Source organism: Juglans regia, chromosome 5, assembly GCF_001411555.2.
Source record: "Juglans regia cultivar Chandler chromosome 5, Walnut 2.0, whole genome shotgun sequence".
NCBI lineage: Eukaryota > Viridiplantae > Streptophyta > Magnoliopsida > Fagales > Juglandaceae > Juglans > Juglans regia.
In genome coordinates this window covers 15685413-15696187 of record NC_049905.1, presented here as the reverse complement: position 1 = coordinate 15696187, position 10775 = coordinate 15685413, and positions in this window count along the sequence as shown.

Genomic DNA, 10775 nt, shown 5'->3' with positions numbered 1-10775 from the left:
AAGCAGCCAGAATTAGGAAGAAAAGTCTTGCAAGGAAAAGATTCAACTAGGGGTTCCATATATAATTTTTTCGGCTGACGTTGATGAGGTGCAAATACATATAAAAATAATCAACGTGAATGCAGCATGACGCAAAAGATAATTAGCAACATCTTATATGCTTCCGACAGTTTAAACTTTAACCTTTTCCACATGCTTATAGATCTCTGGTCTTTCTTCAAAAAAACAAATAATAATAATAATAAGAGATCTCTGGTCTCAAATGACATCACATCTTTGATCTTCCCTTTAACAGAGATCTCTTTGCTTTTTTTCATCTTGAAGTTTCCTTAATTAATGTACCACATGTATATGTCCTTACACATGGTTGGAGCTGCCTCAGAAAATAATGGGCTTAAGACTTGGGAGTGCTTAGTGGAATGAAGTAGGTGCTGCTTCTTACTTTATGTTCCAACCGGCAATGTGTACCTTTTTTTTTTTTTTTTTAAGTAACCAATGTGTGCCTGAAAATATTTGCAATCAGGCATCAAATCGAGTTCACTATTACTGATTTGTAGTAATTGGGACTCGTGGCCTTGCCTGCATCGTTACCTACAATAAAGAAAAACAAAATAAAACAAAAGATGTTAGGCTCATGTCAACTTATGTCCATGCTTTTGACAACTGAGAATTGTAACGCTTTAATAGAAGACTCAAATTATATGATTTATACTCTAAAAATATTAGTCACTAATACAATTAGAGCCTCACTGGAACTTTATAAAGAGCAATAACTTCTCATTCCCAAACAATGTGTGATCTCATACAACACATACCCTTATTCTCATTATATGGGATATCACAATCTACTCCTCTTGAATTTTCAACGTCTTCGTCAGGCTTACCTATTGTAGGTGGCACGACTCAAGTTCCACATTTCTGATTGGGATAGGCTTTGATATTATTTGTAAGTGCCCCAATGCAATATCCAAACCACATAGCCTATACTCTAAAAGGACTAGTGAATGATACAATTAGAGCCTCATTAGAACCTTATAAAAAGTAAGAACTTCTCCTTCCCAAGTAATATGAGATCCCATATTCTGAAACAAATTCAAATCATTTCACATTTTCTTCACATTTTCAAAAACAGATTCAGAACATCTTCGCATCATATGCACAATTTTCATAAATTTCGTATTTACTCTTTTTGCATAGTTCATAAATAAAATGCCAAAAATTTGCTCATGTCTACAATAGTAATGACAAAAATGTTTTCCTCTTTTATACAGGTTTCATAAGTATTGCAGAACAAATAAATGAGATTGTTTCCGCATTGTTTCTTCTAGATATACATATGGGAATTAAGTATCACGACCAACTCTTTTAAAATAAAATAAATGTTTTAATCACAAATAAATTACATAAAATTAAATTCACAAACTGGTGTTACTTGATATGGGTCGCTGTGTAAAGTCTTCAGACTCTTCATAAATGTCAAGTACTAATTTTTTTTTTTTTATAGAAGAGCCGAAGCCACCTGTCCATGAGTGACTCCGTCCCAAATTTTATTAATAACCCTCACTTGTGGCGGAGGAATACCGTGGTTACAGACCGACACCTAGTATTACAAACAATATTACCAGATGTCAAAATTACAAAACAAAATTACAAACCTACTAAAAACGGACAAACATTACACAAGAACAAGACACTAACGATAACGTAAAGAAGGCAAACCCAAATTATCCAAACGGATTAAACCACGAAGCACCCTAGGCACCTCCCTAACAAATCTCCACTCTGAATTAAGACCCAATGCACCACTCCGAGCCAACCAATCCGCAACTTTATTTCCCTCTCTATAAACATGACGAACAACGCACACCATAGAATCCATGAGGGACAACGTATCTTCCCAAAAATCTTCTAAATACCACACACCACACCTTCTCCTATGCCACCACGAAATCACCACTTGCGAATCTAATTCAATTTCCACAAAATTAATCCCCAACTCCTTACATGCTTTGAGCCCCTGAAGAACAACTAACAACTCCGCTCTATTACTTGTACCGATCCCAATAGAAGAATTAAAAGCATAAACCATAAGACCACAATCATTCCTAATGATACCGCCCACCCCTGAACAACCAGGATTACCCATACTACTCCCATATGTATTCAATTTAAACCACCCATGAGCTGGCTTTTGCCAAGCCACTGGTTGTACATGCTTTCTAATAGGAACCAAAACAGGAATATTCAATGACTGTAAAACCTGTAAATCATGTCTGGAACAATTACTAACATTTTTCATATCTCGAACTACAACTCCCATCCATCTACTAATAGAAAGCCGAACCGAAAAAATAGACTGGAACCTTCCCTCCATACGTGCAGTACAACGTCTAGTCCAAAGGTGCCAAGTACTAATGTTATTGCGTTAGAGAATACAAATTCTAGGATCGAAGAATTGATTGGAAAACAACATCAATTAGAAGCTCAATTGACGAAACAAGTAGACATGGAGATGCACATAAAACAGAAAGAAGATCAACAAAGAGAGATGCAACTTCAAATGCAAGATCAATAAAGACAAATGCAGGTCCAAATGCAGATGCTTATGCAACAATTCAAGCATTAATTTTCGTGTTTTGCATATTGAATAATTATATATGTACTGATAACATTATTAATATTATTACTATTTTATTTATTTAGTTCTGACTTATTAGATTAGTTTTATCTATACTGAACAATTTGTAGTGTATTATTGAAATATAAATATCTATTTTGTTTTAAATTAGTATTGTCTATGAAAATACTAACTGTTCGAACTCTCATCAAACGTTCGAACATATATACATCGAACACAATCATTCGAACCTCACAAGTTAGAGTTCGAACTTCGAACGGCTAAAAAAAAATTGCGCCCCGTTCGAACCTGTTCGAACAGAAAATTCACTATTTCCGTCTCAAACACGTTCGAACGGCTTAATTTACATTCGATCATCAATTTTTTTGTTCGAACATTTCTTCATGTGTATATGGTCAACGGACTGGTATCGATCAACCGGCCAAGAAGTACCCGTTCAAACAAACATATTGTTCGAATGATTTTCTAAAACGAATTTCAATCGTCCCAGAAAAAAAATTTCGTTCGACTGTGATCGAACGGTCCAGCTTAATTTCGTCATACTCATATGTAATACTATGAAAAAAAAACTGCACATATGCAATTTTTTAGCAACTCATTTTGAAGGAACAAAATCATTCCATACATCTTGTTTTTCCATCACAATACAATATGAGCATTTTTGCACCTAAAGAGTACACAAACAATAATATGCAACTAGCCTATAACACTCAAATAGAAAGCCCAAATCACATGACCTGCACTTTAAAATAACTAGTCGATAATATAATTGGAGCCCCATTAAAATCTTATAAAAAGCAAGAACTTCTAATTTTCATGCAATGTGAGATCTCTTATACACCACCTACCCTTACTCATCATATGAGGTATCACAATCTCCCTCTCTTAAATTCCCAACGTCTTTGCTGGGCTCGTTCATCGTTAGTGGCATGACTCAAGTCCTACATTTATGGTTGGGATATGCTCTATTATATTTATAATGGCACAATGGAAGACCCAAACCGTGTATTTTATATTTCAAAATGACTAGTCAATGATACAATTGGAGTTCCATTAAAATCTTATAAAAAGTAAGAGTTTCTTATTCTCAAGTAATATGAGATCTCATACACCACTTACCCTTACTCATCATATGGGGTATCACAATCTTGGATATTACATGGCCAGCCTCTACATTTAAGGGTAGTTGCGTGCTAATGTGAAAGAATAATTAATTATATTTGAAGTCTTTTACATCATACGTCATATATGTGACAAAATTTAATTTGAAAGATAAATTTTAAAATTTAAATCTTACGTCATACTCATATGTAATATTATTATTATTTTGAGATTTGAAAAAATTGAATTATTTATTATATTTTATATGAAAAATTAAAAAAGTTATAATGATGAGATAAGATGAAACATTTTCACCAAACGAGACTTAGGGAGAGCACATAGCGAGAGTACATGAATGGTTGAGATATGATCCAAGCACCCAATCTTTCAACATGCCAAGATATTCGCCTAAGAACCTCCTTGAAGCACTGTTTTAAATACCGTACAATACCGGCCACTAGTCCAGTACAGGTATTATATATATTTTGTATCGGCCCAAATACTGGCTATACCGGCCTATATTTCGTCATGTACCGGTATGTATTTTTGCCCATATCGGCCTATATTTTGGCCTTTAATTTTTTTTTTCAAACTACAAGCTCATTTTTTTTATGCCCAATTCAGATTAGGCTATTTATAATTTTTATATATGTCTTTATATATAATTTATTCATATATAGACTATTATTTTGGAATATAATTTTTATATATATTTATATATATAATTTATTCATATATTGACTATCCCGAAACAGTATACAAAACGGTACCTGTACCGAAATATTTCGTTCCAGTACCTTGATCAGTACGGCATTCAGTACGGTATTTAAAACTTTACCTTGAAGACCTCTTCACTACAACTTGGGAGAATATTCTAGTGCAACTATGTGATCTCTCTCTCTTTCTACATAGATATGATCGATGCCCCTTGTTAAGGGATTTTCCCCTCACTTATAAATCCACTAAGCGCTCAACCGAGAGTAATGGGCCTGATATCGCTCAACTGCATCTCGGCCCATGAAGCAACTCGCCTGCAAGGGAAAGTAAACAATGATGGCCAATGGGATAGACAGGCCTGACACCGCTCAACCGCATCCCACTCATGGGGACTCGTACAGTTCAAAACGGGAAAGACGAAGCACTTTTGATCTTCTGACTAGGTGACATCGACGGACAACCGAAGACACGAGCAAAGTAAGGCAAATCAAGAAACCATACTACATTAATGACATCACTACTCGAGCAACATGACACATTAATAGCGTTGTCATAAAGGCATGTCGTATTTAAATAACTCTAACAAAAGGAACAGTAAAAATGATATGAGCTCCACAAAGGCAGGCATGATCTGTCCCCACAAACTCCCAATATAAATAGTAATTTCCAGGTACAAAAAATCTATCTATACTCTCTTATTATTTACAAATTTTCAAAATACTCTATTGACTCTAGCTTTGGAGACTCCCGGCCCAAATGTCGTTTTCTCCAAGCTTCTTTCTTCTTCATTTTCGTAGGCCCAGCTTTGAAGACTCAAGTTGATAGAACCTAGCCCAAAAGAGTACGAAATACGACGTTAACATATTAACAAAAAAACTCAAAGGGTTCCAAAGCTCAACCTCGTTTTCAGCCTTCATTTTTGCACACTTCAACACACAACACTTATTCTTAAGCTCCAAAATTACCCTCTTATCATCATCTCGCCCTCTTGTCTTCCCCTCTTCCAACAATTTCTCATACCTCTCCACAGTAAGTGGACGACTCTTGGCAATTATTGTCACCGTACGATCTAATTAGCTGCCTCATTACATCCTTTGTTGATTTTCTTCGAGGTAACCTCTGGCGTTATCGACACGTCATAATGATTGAGATCAATGTCTGCCACTTCTACTGGAATATGATCTGATCAAGCTTCAGTTTGCTTGTGCCTCCACAACTTTCTATTATATCTAGTTGACTTATGTTGTGTCTCATTGTAAGCTTGAGGCTTTATGTGATAACTTGACACTTCGCGTTGTAACTTGTTCATTGATAAAGTGTACGAAATACAATATTAACATATTAACATACATTTTTTGCCAAGTATATTCTCCACCCCACTTGATCGCACGTCATTGCTAAGGCTAGCAACTCTGCTTAACCCAAGGGATTACGTCTTAATCAAGCATGAGTTTTCCTAACATCTAGAGGTATTTTCTAACTTAAAGGATGTTTGAAAAATGATACGAGATAAAAATTTTATGAATAATAATAAAATAGTTTGTGAATAATAGTAAAATGATTTGTGAATAGTAGTGTGATAGTTTAATTTAAGTATTTATTGAGTTTTGAAAAAAGTGAGAGAAAATGTTGAATAAGAAATATTATAAAATTAAAATATTATTAGAATATTATTTTTATTTTGAGATTTGAAAACGTTAAATTATTTTTTATTTGAAAATTTAAAAAAGTTATAATGATTAGTTTGAAAAAACTATAATGATTAGTTTGAAAGTGTTTATATTTAAATAATATTTGAGAAAGAAAGAGATGAGATGAAAATTATTTTTAAACATCCCCGAATCTTTGGTCTCTAACTCGGTTTTTTGTGTTGTTAAAATCTGAAATTTTTCTTGAACCTATTGATGCAGGGGGTTGGCATTTGATGGTGTAGAACTGTCAGATTCTATTCTATGCCGATGAACTACTTTAAGAATGTTCTCTATCTTGTTCATTGAGAGTTTTATGGTTGGAGGTATTATAATTTGCCCCACCATAAAACAAGAAAACTCCAAACATGTTAGAAAGAACCAATTACAATATAATATTTTACTTGACTGCAAAATCAATTAAATCTACCATTCCAATATGATTTCAACCAACTCTTGTAGAATCAAAATTGTATTTATTTTTTAAAAATGATATTTATAATTATAAAGTGCGCAAGTGCTGCACACTCATTTAAAAAAAAAAGAGTAAATATGAAATTTATATGAAAAATTAATTTTCTAATAATAGACTCTACTAGGGGTGGGCTCCGACTCCGACGGAGTCGGAGTTGTCATTTCCGACCTCCGACTCCGACAAAAGTCGGAGCCAAAGTTCCCCTCCAACTCTGACTCCGAACGTAGTCGGAGTCCGATTCCGATCGGAGGTCGGAGCTCCGACCTCCGATTGGAACTCCGAACGAAGGTCGGAGCTCCGACCTCCGATTGGAACTCCGACTGGAGTTCGGAGGGAGTTTCGAACGGAGGTCGGAGCTCCAACTCCAAATTAAATTTCCAAACTCAATTTCAAATTTTTTTTTTATTATTATTTAAATTTTGTTGTTCAATTTCGTTTCAGATAGTGGGCAACATATATATTTTTTTTTTAAAGTGAATCATCTACAAATATTTGGTTTATTCAAGAGTTTTCAATAATTTAAATATTCGTTCTGATTTTGTTACTGAATTTTGATTATATCTTTAATTTGTTTTATGTCCGCCTGAAATTTAGCATTAAAAGCGCTCATGACTCATGAGTTGAAAATTACACAAATTTAAAATTTTATAGAAAAGAATGATGGTACGAATTTGTATAATTCGATTAATTTCAGTTGGATAATAAATTATAAACTTTTGAGAGAGGATGGATAAGTACTAATAGAAATTATAGAATAAAGAGTACTTATCCCACGTCTTTGCTCGGGATATAAGTACATAAATATAACTATATAAATAGTTTAAAAAGTAAATAACATGTATGATGCAGCCATAAGTTATAACAGTCTCATTTATAACGTAATAACAATATGACTCAGTCTTGAAATATAACTACATAAAAATTAAACACGGGTTTCACTCAAACCCCAATGTTCCATTGGTCACGCCTGAAATGAAGATAGAAAGTAGCAATCAATAGATGAAAAAAAATTGATAATAAAAAATTGAATACGGTAAAAGAATAATTTGATTCTTACCAAGAAAGGAGGTTCTCTCAACTCCATCCCAACTCTCAAGTAGCGTCCGTTCCAAACTCTCAATCATCGGTAATTATGTTAGGGTTCACAATTAGATCTATAAAATCATAAAAAGTAGAAGTTAGAAACATTAAAAATAATTAAATCATCATTTAAAAGCATATAAACTTACCCGATTCAAGCCTATAGCTCTCGGCATCAACGCCAACGGTATCTAGTCCAATGGGCGTTTCACTTATCCAATTCTGTGTGCAAACGAGGGCCTCCACGGTTGACGGTGACAATGAACTCCGATAAGCATCCAACACGCGACCTCCAGTGCTAAATGCCGACTCTGAGGCAACCGTAGTGACAGGAATGGCTAGCACATCTCGGGCCACACGGGAAAGGACTGGATACTTGGTGGAATTAACTTTCCACCAAGTTAATAACTGAAATACATCACTAGGTGCCTCGACAGCTTCCATAAAATATCGTTCAACCTCAGATGTACAATGCATAATATTCCTTGTTGACATGAGTTGATGATACTGCCGTATACACGATTGCCTCTAACCCCTACAGATGGGTCAGTATCACCTGAGAAACTGTCGATCCTGTCGGCCTCGAATGTGAGGAGCTACCAACTGCGGATGAAGGCTGAGCACTAGTACTGTAGTGATGATATAAGTCATCAACATCACTTTTTAGCAATCTAATAAACTCTCCAGCCTTCACTGCCCCGAGAACGGAATTTACCCAAAATTCTAGAACGACCAACTTAACTCGGGGGTCAAGGATCACAGCCACAAATTGCAATCTATTTATCTTCTCAATATTCCCCCAATATTTATCATATTTGATCTTCATCCTCGTAGCCATAGCAGATAACAATCCAGCAGAGTCAGTACAACTATTTTTCAACTGGAAGTGAAGCTCCGAGAGCTCACTGAAAAATGAGTTCACAGTCGTATATTTGGATCCAGATAGTCGCATGGTTATCTCATAAAAAGTTCTTAAAAATTCAACAAAATAACTCACACTGGTCCAATCATGTGCATCTGGCGTACCGAGCCCCTGTCCTGCTGGCTCCAACAAAGCATACCTCAGGCCCCCATCCTCGACCTCCATCCGCTTGAATGCTTTTTGGTACTTCTGTGCCACATCCAACATCATGTATGTAGAATTCCATCGAGTCGGAACGTCCAAGCACAGCATACTAGAACATTCAATCTTCAAATCTTCTGCTATTGCCTTAAACTTGGCAAGCCTTTGAGGGGAACCCCTCACATATCGTACAATGTTGCGGACTCGGGTTATGGAATCATGAACCTCTTTTAATCCCTCAACAACTATGAGGTTAATGATATGAGCACAGCATCGAACGTGAATAAACTCGTGGGCCCGAATGACATCATCTCTCACCGTCGTGTTCCGCTTAAACCAATCAATTGCTGTTTCATTCGCACTGGCATTGTCAACTGTAATACACAGCACTTTTCGAATTCCCCAGTCCTTTAAACAATCATCCATCTTCGCCCCAATGGATGCACCTTTATGATCCACAATTTCTTTAAAACCAATAATTTTTTTATGCAAAATCCACTCACTGTCAATGTAGTGTGCTGTGATACACATGTAGCAGACGTTCTGTATGGAAGTCCATGTGTCAGTCGTAAAAGACACTCTCTGGCCAGTGGTAATAAACATCTTCATCATCTCCTCCTTGTCCTTCGCATGCCTCTTCATACAATCTCGCATCACTGTATACCGTGATGGAATGGGAAATCGTGGCTCAACAAAATTTAGAAACTTTCGAAAGCCTCTTTTCTCAAGTGTGGTAAATGGCATCTCATCAGTAATTATCATCTCTGCAAGCATGTCCCTCAACATCTTCTCACTGTATTGAGGGATGACCAATTTCTTAGTCTGTGTACCATCAGTGGCTGTAGAAGTTTGGTAACTGAGGTTGGTCTGATCAGTGGCTTGCAATCCCTTCGCTATCTTATATCGTTGGCAACCATTTAGATGTGCTATTAACACACTGGTACCTTGCTTCTTCGAATGGCATCCACAAAGTGATCCACAATAATGACATCTTGCCACTGGGTTCGCAATTTCACCAGGAATTTTGGTGAAATGCTCCCATGTCCACGACCTCTTTTTAGAAGGTCGTGGTGGTTGATCTTGCTCAATGGGCATCTCCTCCTCCTCGTTGAACATATCTTCATCCTCTATATCAACTGGGAGTGGGAGTCGACTACTCGCACAAGATGTAGCTGCTCTAGATGTAGATGTAGCTGCCCTAGATGTGGCTCTAGGGGTGGAAGTACCCACCGGTGTAGGAGTTGTAGCATTGGCATCCGCCACATCCCCTTGTGGACAATCATCTCCACTATGTCTAGGATCCATATCACAATCAATGAAGCTGAAAAAATTAAATTAGAAGCAAAAAATTAGTTTAAAAATAAACTAGGCTATTGTATTATACAATAGGACATGTATTATTGTATCATAATATATTATTGTATCGATGTATTATTACATTGAGGTTCGGTTGACCGTTGATGTGCGCTTGACTCAGACGAACCTATCCAAATGGGTTCGCTCGATGTGCGCTCGAGCAGAAGCCATACAGAGAGGTTCGCTCGATGTGCGCTCGAAGTGGCGCTTGAGCAGAACCCATACAGAGAGGTTCGCTCGATGTGCGCTCGACGTGGAGCTCGAGCAGAATCCATCCAGAGAGGTTCGCTCGACGTGTGCTCGACGTGGCGCTCGAGCAGAATCCATACAGAGAGGTTCGCTCGACCTGCGCTCGACGTCGCGCTCGAGCAGAATCCATACAGAGAATTTCGCTCGACGTGCGCTCGACATATCGCTCGAGCAGAACTCATACAGAGAGGTTCGCTCGATGAGCGCTCGACGTAGCGCTCGAGCAGAATTCTTCCAGAGAGGTTCGCTTGACTTCCGCTCGACATATCGCTCGAGCCAATGTTCAATACAACGTGCGCTAGACTTGCGCTCGACACCTCGCTCGAGCGCAAGTCTTCAAAACAATGTAAAATTCATGTTTTAAGTGCCATGTAGGGGACTATATTGAATATTCAATACACAAGAATC